Source organism: Lactuca sativa, chromosome 1 (genome assembly GCF_002870075.4).
Source record: "Lactuca sativa cultivar Salinas chromosome 1, Lsat_Salinas_v11, whole genome shotgun sequence".
Taxonomy (NCBI): domain Eukaryota; kingdom Viridiplantae; phylum Streptophyta; class Magnoliopsida; order Asterales; family Asteraceae; genus Lactuca; species Lactuca sativa.
Genome location: NC_056623.2, coordinates 118024857 through 118038569, shown reverse-complemented (window position 1 = coordinate 118038569; position 13713 = coordinate 118024857).

The window sequence follows — 13713 nt, the reverse complement described above, 5'->3', positions numbered from 1 at the left end:
GGTGGAATAGCCATGTGAAGTCACTTACTCTGATAGTGGCTAATGCTATGGGATGGGAAGCTCTGAAAGAGCTCATGATTGAAGAGTACTGCCCGAGGGGCGAAGTTCAGAAATTTGAACAGGAACTCTGGAGCCTAACCATGAAGGGCTCCGACATAGTTTCCTACATTGCTAGATTCACCGATCTGGTGGCACTATGTACAGGAATGGTCCCTACCGAGGGAAAGAAAATTGAGAGGTGTATCTGGGGGCTGGTGCCTCCATATCAGGGGAATGTCTTATATTTAAACCCGACCACTTTCAACAGTGCCAAGCGACTGGCACAACGACTCATCGATCACAAAGTACGCACACCATCAGTAACAGCCATCACTGTCCCAGAACTATCCAAAATTGCTGACATCAAGCAGAAGTTTTGGGATAAAAAGAAGCACAAAGCAGTGCAGAAATCTACCAAAAAGAAGCAGGTCGTAGTTGTTCATGCAGCGATAACACCTACTGCTACTGCACCGACGAAGCAGTATGCTGGAAGTTTTCCCAATGCGACAAGTGCATCTTCCACTACAGTGGACCCTGCTGGGAAATGCAGTGCTCTAACTACAACAGGAAGGGGCACACTTCCCGTTTCTGCAACTCTCTGGAAAGGCCAATTAACCAATTCCATGGCATTGGTGTGGGCCAAGCTTGCTACGAATGTTGTGAAGTGGGACACTACAAAAGGAATTTCCCGAAGGCAGGTAACGCGGGTGGAGTAGGAAGAGTTTTGGCTATAGGCCACAAGGAAACAGTAGCCAACCCCTCAGTGGTCACTGGTATGTTTCTCCTCGATAACTCTTGTGCATGCATATTGTTTGATAATGGAGCAGAAAGGAGTTTCATGAACCAGAAATTTTCTCACTTACTTAAACAAAAACCTCGTGCACTGAAAGAGTCGTTCACTGTAGAAATGGATAACGGAAGGATAGAGAGCACTAGCAGTATATATACATAGGAGGTACTCAAACTCTAGATAGCCATTCATTCCCAATCGACCTCATGTCGGTCTCAATTAAAAGTTTCGACGTATCATCGGCATGGATTGGTGAGTCTTCATTGTGCCGACATCATGTGTTATGAAAAGGCCGTTCGCCTTAATCTACCGTCTAATGAAACACTAGTTATCTATGGTGACAAACTCGACACGAACCTTCATGTCATCTCGAGTATACAAGCCCATAAGTACTTGCGAAAGGAATGTCATGCATTCCTTGCTCATGTTGTCGATATATGCCAAGAGACAAAAGACCTAAAGAACATCCCAGAAGTACACGACTTTCCCGACATATTTCCAGAAGAACTACCAGGATTACCGCCACAACACCAAGTTGAGTTTAGAATCGACTTAGTTTCAGGAGTTATCCTAGTAGCCAAATCGCCCTGTCATCTAGCACCAACTGAGATGCAGGAACTATCCGGTCAACTTAACGAACTGCTCAACAAGGGCTTTATTAGACCAAGCTTCTTGCCCTGGGGAGCACCAATCTTGTTCGTGAAGAAGCAAGACGGATCGTTCCGTATGTGCATCGACTATAGAAAACTAAACAAGTTTACTGTCAACAATCATTACCCTCTACCTCGTATAGACGATTTGTTCGACCAATTGCAAGGGGCGAATTACTTTTCAAAGATTGATCTGAGATCCGGGTATCACCGATTACGAGTGCTAGAGGAGGATGTTCCGAAGACTGCCTTCCGAACTCATTATGGACACTACGAGTTTGTAGTGATGCCTTTTGGATTAACCAATGTGCCCACAATGTTCATGGACTTAATGAATAGGGTGTTCCATCCTTACTTGGATTAGTTCGTCATTGCATTAATCGATGACATACTTATCTACGCTAGTAGTAAGGAAGAGCATAGTCAACATCTACACCAAGTCTTAGAAACACTACGATCAGAGAAAATTTATGCGATGTTCTCTAAATGTGAATTTTAGATCCGAAGAGTTTAATTCTTAAGTCACGTGGTTAGTAAAGAGGGAATCCATGTGGACCCTTCCAAAATAAAAGCCATTGAGAATTGGTCAGCACCGAAGACGCCTACTGAAATTCGTCAATTGTTAGGCCTCACTGGCTACTACCGCAGGTTCATTTAGAACTTCTCTAGGATCATGAAACCACATACTACATTGACCCAGAAAGGCGTGGCCTTTGATTGGGAAGAGAAACAAGAAAAGTCATTCCAAACGCTAAAGCGAACCTTATGCAGCGCACCGATACTATCCCTCCTAGAGCGGATATAAGACTTCGTGGTTTATTGCGATGCCTCCAACCAAGGGCTTGGTTGTGCTCTTATGCAACAAGGTAAGGTGATCGCCTATGCCTCAAGACAGCTAAAGACACACGAAGTCAACTACACCACACATGATCTTGAGTTAGGAGTAGTGGTATTTGCTCCTAAAATATGGAGACACTACCTATATGGTACAAAAAGCACTATCTTTACAGACCACAAAAGCCTTCAACTCATATTCGACCAGAAGGAGCTCAATATGAGACATCGACAGTGGGTCGAGCTACTCAATGACTACGAATGCGAAATTCGTTATCATTTCCGTAAAGCCAACGTAGTAGCTGACGCCCTAAGTCGGAAAGAATACTCTGGTCGTAGAGTCAAATCATTAACTATGACTATCAATTCGAATCTGTCCACACAAACTAAGGAGGCTCAGCAAGAAGCCTGGAATCCTGAAAATATGGTGGGTGAATCCCTGAGAGGGGTGTATAAAAACTTGGAAGTTAAGGGTGGCGAAGCCTTATATCTCATGAATCGGATCTGGACACCGAAGCATGACTAAATAACGCAACACTCGATATTCCGTCCACCCAGGTTCAGATATAATGTATCTTGACCTCAAAAAGCTATATTGGTGGCTTAACATCAAAGCAGATATTGCTACCTTCGTGAGTAAGTGTCTTACTTGCGCCAAGGTTAAGGTCGAATACCAGAAACCCTCAGGTTTACTACAGAAACTGGAGATATAGGAATGGAAGTGGGAGCAGATCACAATGGACTTCATAACCAAGTTGCCCAAGACATCAGGTGGTCTTGATACCATTTGGGTGATCGTAGATAGGTTAACAAAGTCTGCACACTTTCTGTCTATCAAGGAAACTGACAAGATTGAGAAACTAATGAGAACATACATTAGGGAGATTGTACGACTACATGGTGTTCTTATATCCATTATCTTTGATAGAGATAGTAGATTCACTTCAAGGTTCTGGCAGTCGCTACAAAGTTCCCTAGGAACTAGGATGGACAGGAGTATAACCTATCATCCACAAACCGATGGACAAAGTGAGAGGACTATTCAAACCTTGGAAGATATGTTGCAAGCCAACATGATAGACTTTGGGAAGGCATGGGATACTCATTTACCCCTTGTCAAGTTTTCCTACAACAATAGTTATCACACGAACATAAAGGCTGCTCCATTTGAAGCCCTCTATGGCCGAAAGTACAGATCCCTTGTGTGCTGAGTTGAGGTGGGTGACACACAATTAGCTAAAGGACGAGTTCCTAACATCACTCTCACAGGTTCGGAAATTATACGGGAAACGACAGAGAAGATTGTTCAAATTCGGGAACGGTTGAAATCCTCTAGAGACCGACAGAAAAGCTACGCAGACAAAAGAAGGAAACCTTTGGAATTTCAGGTTAGAGACCGCGTTCTATTGAAAGTCACACCCTGGAAGGGCTTGATACGCTTCGCAAAACATAGAAAGCTAAATCCAAGATACGTAGGGCCTTTCGAGATCATCGATAGAATTGGCCCCGTAGCTTACAAACTCAAACTGCCTCACGAACTTAGTAATGTACACCCTACTTTCCACGTCTCGAACTTGAAAAAGTGTCTATCTAATGAGACTCTTATAATCCCACTCGACGATATCAAGATCAATGAGAGCCTCAACTTCGTGGAAGAACTAGTAGAGATCATGGACCGAGAGGTCAAGCAAACGAAGAAAAGTCGTATCCCGATAGTGAAGGTTCCCTGGAATGCCAAACAGGGACCTGAATTCACTTGGGAACGCGAGGATCAAAAGAAACTGAAATATCCTCATCTTTTTACTTAGTATTTGTAATTGCTTAAACTCTAATTTCAAGACGAAATTCCCTTTAACGGGGGGATGATGTGACAACCCGAAATTCTACATTCTAAAGTCAATCAATTCAATCCAAAGTCAGACTTGTTTCTGCTATCTTTTAGCCATAGTAAAGGTATGTTTGAGAGTTTCTAATCCTAGTGTAATGTAAGAATGGGTGTTAGAATGTGTTTACTTGAGGTCGGAGGAATTGACTCGGTCCGGAAAACCACTTACAAGGTATGTACAGCCATACACAGGGTTCACGGCCGTACACCACCTTCCATATATATGGGAACAACCTCTTTTCTCCTCACTTATTCTCCTCCCAGCTGTGGACACTCTCATTCTCGCTCAACTATCATCAACCGTGAACACTCCAAGGATCCAAAACCATAAGTATTTCAAATTTGAACTTGTTATACTTGAAAGAGCACTAGATCCAAGCCTTAATTCTTCATGTTTTAGCATCACCTTCATGGTCATGAATGGAGTATGGCCGTGAACCCTTCATAGGTTCTTTGGCCGTACACACCCTAAAAGGGTTCCAAGACCTTCCAAATTGAGTGTTTTGTTCATCTTCTTATTGTACATTAGACACACTAGTTTCCCCATGGATCAATTAACTCTTTTGCATGTTTCTTCCATGAGTGTACAACCGTACACTCATTGTCGTGAACTCATTGGCCGTGAACACGCTTGTGTGGCCGTAAACCCCCTTAATGCAAACATATGTGATTGTAACACTTAAATCTATATGTTTCCTAGTACCTAGGGTAGTTTCCTTGCATGATTAGTTGTATATACACTAATTATATACATATATGTGTCATTATATGCTTAATAAGATCCATTTGTGCTCGAAGCTTCACTTGAAACTTAGCATCCTATACCGATCTTACATTCGAATCACTCACTACAGGTAAGTTCATACCCCTTAACTTACCTTTAATTGATTTTTAATGCTTTTATGGGGGGAATACAAGTTTAATCATTATAGTTATTATATCAATCACATGTGATTAATAACTATCAAACAAATGGATTTCTTATACTTCAAAACTGTGTTATCAAACAAAATATTTCAAAACATTTAATCAAACTCTTTTATATGCTAGACTCTTTATTTAACTCTTTTAAACTAATATATTGTCAAAATCATGTCTATACATATATAGTTATATAAGTAAGGTTGAAAAGGCTTAGGACTGATAAATCGCTTTAATTCTTGTTCCATGTTTGGTTATGGACTTAGGGTATCAGTTGTTTGTTTGAGGGTCATTTAAATCTTAGTTATATATTATGTATATGTGTACAAATATAAAAGTTCTTACATCAGTTCAACACCTTTGGGTTGCAAAGGTATACGAACATACTCAGTTATTCAAACAATATTACTAGTAAACTATAATAGGTATAGTTTAGAGGTCTAGTACTCACTATTTCTAGTACAATGAAACATACAAGAGTCAGTTCATAAATGAATCAGTTCAAACATACTATAACGAGAAACATAAAGAACATACTATAATGAGAAACAAGGAGGAACATACTATACACTATACAAAAGAGCATACCATACACTATACAAAGAGAACATACAATACACTATAACAGGTAAAGCATACTATACATATACAAGAATACTATAACATTAATCTGAGCTACTATTTGATGGCATGGAAACATACTGTTATGTCACGTTTTGTAACCATAGTCTCCTGGAGGGAGTGAGTGAATTTATGTATAGATCTATACGGGACTGACCGTCCTACACCTTGTTGCTAGCTACAGTGGGATCTGCAGGTCTACGGGTGACGAAGGTCATAACATTTCGACATCTTTGAGCGTCGTGTTTTACTAGTCGATCAAGCATGGTTACAATCATATCACATTTTCACCTTAATTAACAAATGGTTTAAGGTAGTTAGTACAATAGTAGTTACTATATACAATACTATAGTACATCATTATTTTTCCCATTGCATTCAGCTTGTGATCTTCTCACATAAACGGAAATGTAAACTATATTTTGGTAATGATAGTCATACTTGGGAAAAACACTCACTTTTACAAACAAACAACATGCAGAACATTCAGGCCTTGGTAGAAGGCTACATTTATAGTAGAAAATATAGGATTTTCTAGGATATACAAACATTTACTACAAAAATTTACAACAAACATTTGCAAACACTTTCATCAAACTTATACAACAAATGACACTAAATTACTTATGAACTCCCCAACTTAAATGTTGATCCTCTCTTTCAAAATAACTTGTATTCTCAGGTCACCAGTAGACAGGTATAGATGGCCAGGTTTTTGAGAAGACAGAGCACTTTCAACACTCGTCTATATTTTGATTATTCATTTTTGTTGTCATATTATTATTACACAGAACACACTTGTATTGAATTATACTATAAATGCAATGGATGATGTTGTTACTTGTTTACTATTATGCATTGTTATGATACTATACATGATGTCCTCTGCCCAGAACGTTTCCGCCGTTCTGGTTTTGGGGAGTGACATGAACTCCCTAGTCTGCTCGTCTAACTGCTCAGCTCCAGAGCCTGAGCCTAATCCCTCTCCGGCACCTGGACTGCGGACTGGTCTAGTGCGTAGAACCGCCATACTGAAAAACATATGATAATAAGCATCATAATACACATCATATCTTGAGGGATCACATACACTACAAGTTCCCTGGATTCATCTCAGGCCACCTTCATTCGTGTATGGATCCATTGCTTTCAGTAGTACGGACCCATACTACCTTCCACATCTATCTGTACTTTCCTCAAGTACTGCCTTGACTTCACCAAGTCTCTTTTAATACTACTACTTCATGCGCTTATCTCATCCTAGGCTTGCCCTAGGGTAATCACCAAACCACTCTCCGCCATCAACTACATAAGAAGTTCCTACTATCTTCCCCTAACTAGCTCGCAAATACTATTACATATCACTAAGACTAGATAATTCTTCGAATGAGAGATCCTACCCTACAACAGTTGGACTCAAATAAGAGATACACAATAGAGGTATACCTAACCTTCTGAAACTATTTAGTCCTTGCAATATGTAACTTAACATATTCATTTACTAGTTAGTTAAAGACAACTAGAACTCCTAAAAGCACAAAGCAAGCAACATTTGGGCATTAAGTACACATAATCAAGCATATACTACTCAAGTTGTCATATTGATTAACCTGTACTAGCATGCAATTCTCATAAAGTTGATCTACATATAACAGGATCATAAGGCATCCTTCCTAGATCCTTAGTCCTAATCTAGCATGTAGTTCTCATAAAGCTGATAATCATATCATAATATAAACCTATATAGGTAATTTGGGAGTACATACTTGAGCTCGACAGATTGCATGCACCACACCCTTTTCTCTTTTTCAAAATTCTTTTTGCTTTTTCTAAAACTTTGTTGTTTTCTCAAAATCCTTTTATAAAAATGACTTTTCTCTTGAAAATTTATATACCAATTCCTTAGTTTGAGTTTAGATACACCCGTGAGTGTGTTCGAATCCCTCAAACCAAGACTCTGATACCAACTTGAAACATCCAAAAAATACAGGCCAAAAATTTCATTTTTAAATCAATTAAGAAAACCATAATTCAACCATCATCATATAGAAAAATCATAAATCGTGTATCTCAAAACATCATACCAGATACTGTATCAAAATCATGTAAAAATATCGAAGTCTGAAACATCCCAGGCTAAACTCTGGTCGGTTCCATGCGATCATCCCGAGCCCTTCCCCTAGCTAGTGGAAGTACCTGAAACTAAAACTGAAAATTGTAAGCACGAAGCTTAGTGAGTCTCCCCAATTACCACATACCATACACATATCACATAACATATCTTGAGCCCCACCCCTGCTACATTGATTCAGGCTCGACATCGGCTTTCCCGGCATCGCGCCCCGCCCGACATCAAACCCTATTCGGCATTGGGCCCCGCCCATCATCGAGCAGATCTTGACATAGACATGAACATATCAACTAACATATAACATAAACACATATACTGACATGTAAACACTCCTTGGGCCCCGCCTGACATCGGACCGAGATCCGGAAGATACTAACATTCCTCAGGAACCGCCCCGGCATCGGATTGGAGTCCGCAAAACATACTATCATATCATATTAACTAGACATTCCTCGGGCTTGCCCCAACATCGGACCTAAGTCAGGAACACCTAATACATAACAAACGAATGCAAGAATCACAAAGACATCAAGCATACAAGCATTCCTCGGGACCGCCCCGAAATCGGATCGAGATCAGGAAAAGCATATAAATATACATCGGGCCCCGCCTAGCATCAGACCATAGTCCGAAACTACTGCTAACTAAACGGGCCAGCCTTGGTGCCTTAGACCCATTCCTACAGGAGAAAGCTCACCTCGCAAAGCTGTCTGCAAAATCTCGCGATGAGGAATATTTGATAGCTACTCAAACGACTCCCCGAATATCAATGTCACAATAATACTTAGTCAAGATCCGATAATCCTTCTCAGGGTAAAATGACCATTTTACTCTTGGTCATTAGTCAATGTTCTGGTCAAGGTCAAATTCAAGGTCAACTCGTTGAGTTATCTCCTAATTCATCGAGTTCTATGCTATCCAGTCTCGTGATAAACTGAGTCAACTCGTCGAGTACCTTCACAGACTCGTCAAGTTCTATCTTATACAGAATTAGGACAAAACGAGTCAACTCGTCGAGTCCCTCCTTGGACTCACCGAGTTCTTTAGTTTCCTAGTCTTAATCACGTCCATCTTGTTGAGTGACTTCTTAAACTCAATGGGTTCAGTCAAAACCAGAAAAGGTTGGGGGACCATAACTCGACTCGCTGAGTCGCATGAACAACTCGGCGAATCCCCCATGTGTCAAATCCATACAATTGATTCTAATCAATTCCAATGCTTCCAACTCATAGATCTGGACTCCATAGGCTAGCATTACAAAGAATTTGTTAACTTTATGTGCATGCATGCTGTTACGAAGCTAAAACACCCACCACAAGATACAAATGGAGGTCTAAATCATGGAATAGGGCCATGGCTGTATAAAGGGGGCAACTTTGAGCTTTTAAGGCTCAAGGCTGCCCATATATGAAGTCCTTACTTCACCAAGAGTTCAAATCTCGAAAATGACCTTGGAAATGGCCCAAAAGTGGAAATATGCAAGTGCAAATGTAGATCTAAGTGAATAGAAGCCAAGGTACAAGCTTTATACCACTATCAAGACAGAAATAAATCCTAAGCTCTGGATCTTCAGCCTTCCTCCTGCAACTCCAAGTCCTTGCTTCCTTCTTCTAGCTTTAAATCCCAAAAATGGCAAAAAAAAATAGCTCAAGATCACTCAAGGTTGATTAGGGTTTTGAGTTTTGGGTTTGAAGGTGATAGAGGCTGGGGTGGAGGCCAGATACGATGCTTAAATAGGGTGCAAGCGCTAAAGATTAGGGTTTCATCCAGGTCGTCTACTCGTCGAGTCGAGACTCCCGACTCGTCGAGTAGTTCACTTAAACCCACGCATAATCTTCCCTCTACTCAACGAGTTAGGGCCACCAACTTGTCGAGCCCTTCTTTCAAAATGAATAAATAAATGAATTAAATGTGTACTAGGAACTGGGCGTTACATGGGTCATGTTGGTTGGATGGTGAGTGGTGTTGGTAATGAGTTTTTTAATTGTTTTTAATTATTTTTTTATTTACGCCTTTTGTCCAAAAATTATTGTCCATAGAAAAAAATAACGTATTAATAAAACATTTATTACCACTAACTTTATTAAATGAAATGAAAATTATACCCTTTTGTTGCATATAATTTGATCATTTTGTTGCACTTAATTCCATGATAGGTTAAATAATAGTGAAAGATATTTTGGTAAAATAAATATTTACTTTTAGAAGTAGGTTATTATTTTGTGAGAAACCAAAAAGCAAAATGGACTATTAATATGGGAGTGAGGGAGTATATAATTATATTTATTCACATCATGTTTTAGATTTAATCACAATAGCGACACCTTGCAAATTAAAAAAGATTTTTTTTTTATTTCAAATATTCTCGCAATAAAAATGTTCTCGGTTGAACGCTTATATATATATATATATATATATATATATATATATATATATATATATATATATATATATATATATATATATATATATATAATGAAGGGATATATGAAAAATAAAAAAAAAAAAAAAAAAAAAACGCTAAAAATCATGAAAATATATACAAAATACTTAGAGATCAAAATTTTTTTTGACTTTATATTCTTAAAATTCACAACTTTTTTTTATAAATTCGCTGAAAAAAAAATTAAAAAATCAATTTTTTATTTTTTCTTATTTTTATTATTTTCTTATTTATTATTATTTTTTTTTGAAAAAATTTCAGTTAAATTATATAAAAAGTTGTGATTTTTAAATATAAAGTCAAAAAAAGATTTTGTGATCTCTAAATATTTTTTCATATATTTTTATGATTTGTACAGTTTATTTTTTCCATTAAATGTACACTTATATAATTGTCCAAAATATTGAACATAAGGTTTACGGGACACGTGTCCTTTTACGGAAGAAAACAAGGTTTTATTATATATATATATATATATATATATATATATATATATATATATATATATATATATATATATATATATATATATATATATATAATTGTGTTCCAATGAGAACATTTGAGAACAATTCCAACGCACTCGTTCCCCACCCCACCAACTCTACTAGTATCAAAATGGGATTCTCGTTCTCCTTTTTCTTGATCAGAATTGAAGGTGGAACACTTGACTACCGTTGGAGTCACCTGAACGGTGTCAGAATAACCGCAACGATGGAAACCACGTCGTCCGTCTCTTCTCTTCGGCAAAAAGCTGGAAACGATGGTTCAACCACCGAACGGTCGCTGAAAACAACCTCTTTCTGTCTCTCCTCTTTCTTTAGATGCGAAATGATTTCTTTACAAAATTATTTTATCTGCGAAATTATTTGGATCATAAGCGATCAATCGAAGCAAAACTCGTTTGAATCCCTAGAAATGGTGTGCATTCTTCTGTCAGGTTAGGTTAGCTCTTCCAAATTTCTATTTCTTCGATCCAACTTATCTTATAAACAAAACTCTAGGGATTTGGAGCCTTTTGATTCTAGATTACGATACAAAAATACAAAACATATACAAAACCCTAGATTTTACATTTATGTATTGAGCAGAGATGATTACATGAATGTGTTACAGGGTAGAATAGGACTATCTATAAACAAGCTTTCAAATCTCATGGAATTGTTCTTATGAGTTCTGAATGATGTCAAATACATACTTGTTGGATTATTAGTGATTCTTGTTGTTATTGTTGCTTCATTACTCTTTCATTTGGGGTAATTAACTTCTATCTTGTTTCATATAATGTCATAGACATTGTGATAGCTTACAGATTTATGAACACCAAGTGTTCGATGAAATGTCTCAATGAAAAAACCTCCACAAATAAATCAAGAATAAGGTGGTGTATTTATTTTTGCAGTCTGTAGGTGTTTGTTGATGGTTTTTTTTTGCTGAAACAACATCATTTTAATGTCTTTGTTGAATTTGCCTCTGTTTTTTTAATGGACTTCATTTCCTCAAAGTGACATTTTAGTTGAAAATCCTTAACTTTGAACCTTCATTATGCCAAACATTAAGGCCCTTAGGTTAAATTGAATTTCACATCTCTATAGCCTAATAAGTAACCAACAATCATGTTAAAAGTGATAAACTTAAGGCTTAACCATTAATTCCTTAATAGAACACCAAAAATGATTGAGAAGATATTATGATCAATTTTCCCAAATCTGTCCTCCAAATTCTAAAATCTGTGCAAGTCAATACGAACATCTAAAAATCATGAGACTTAGTTTTCTGGAAATCTTAGTGTGTCTACTTTCTTCGAACTTTGAATCACATTTTGAAATTTCAACTCCTTGAGGGGTAAAATTGGCAATCTTCTCAGGCTGGTCCATGCCATGACAGATTTCGTGCACTGTGTTCAAAAAATCATAATAAATTCATCAGAACTCCAAATGCCAAAATTCCAAATCCTATAGTTAGATATGCATGTATAGTTTCCAACTTATAAAGGGAATGATGTAATTCTTAGTATATTGATACAATTTATTCCAAGAGTGTTGAGTGGTCCAGAAAGTGACAGCTAAAAGTTACCAACTTGTAAATTAAATATAAAATAAGCCAAAAATCATTAGAATGATATCTTTATATTTTTGAAAAGATAAAAGGGGGAACTTTACCAATATAATTTTTTCAGAATTTAATAATGGGTTGAAAGGTAAGAAAACATATCCCAAATAGTTAGACTACAATAAAAGAGAAAATAAGGAAATATCTACATACGTTTTATAAGATTACTACAGTAAACACAAACTAAATAATGTTATAATTTTTGTGTAGGTTTTCGGAAAGGAAATGATCCATCTTGCTCATGCTATCTAATTTTCAAGATTAAGGAGGTGAGTACTAACTCTCCTATTATGTAAGCATTACTTGTTTTATATTATTGTTTACAGATACCCTAATAACATGTGATTATGTGTAACGAATCACATATGATTTATGTGGCTATGATTCTTTTCGCGTTCTCGATTCAATAATCATTTTTTCCACTTTAATCATATGTGATTAAATACATTTAATCATATGTGTATCTAATCACATATGATTTTATTTGGAAAAAACAAATCTAGTCTATTTAAATCATATGTGATTAGATACATACAATTGCATGTAACTATATACATGATAACAAATATTGAACCAATAATGCGACAACAAATGTTTATCCAAATTAATCATATGTGATTAAATACATATAATCACATGTGATTATATGAATCTAATCACATATGATTTATGTGGACATAATTCATTTTTGCTTTGTAGATTCAATAGTTGTTCTCATGTATTTTATCACATGTGATTATATGTATAATTGTATGTGATTAATTACATGAGCACAACTATTGAATCGAGAAGGAAAAAATAAATCTTGTCCACCTCAAATCATATGTGATTATATACATATAATCACATGTGATTAATTACACAAAAGCAATTATTCAGTCGAAACCGCAAAAATAAATATTGTCTACATAAATCATATTTGATTAAATACATATAATCACATGTGATTATATGTATCCAATCGTATATGATTTATGTGGATAAGATTCGTTGTCACATTCTTGATTTAATAGTTGTTCTTTGTCCACTGTAATCATATGTGATTAAATACATATAATCATATGTGATTATATGTATATAGTCACATATGATTTATACGGACAAAGAATAATGATTTCTATATAAATCATATGTGATTAGATACATATAATCACATATGATTATATACACAAGAGCAACTATTGAATTGAGAACACAAAGATAAATATTGTCCACATATATCATATGTGATTAAATGTATATAATCACATATGATTATATATATCTAATCACATATGATTTATGTAG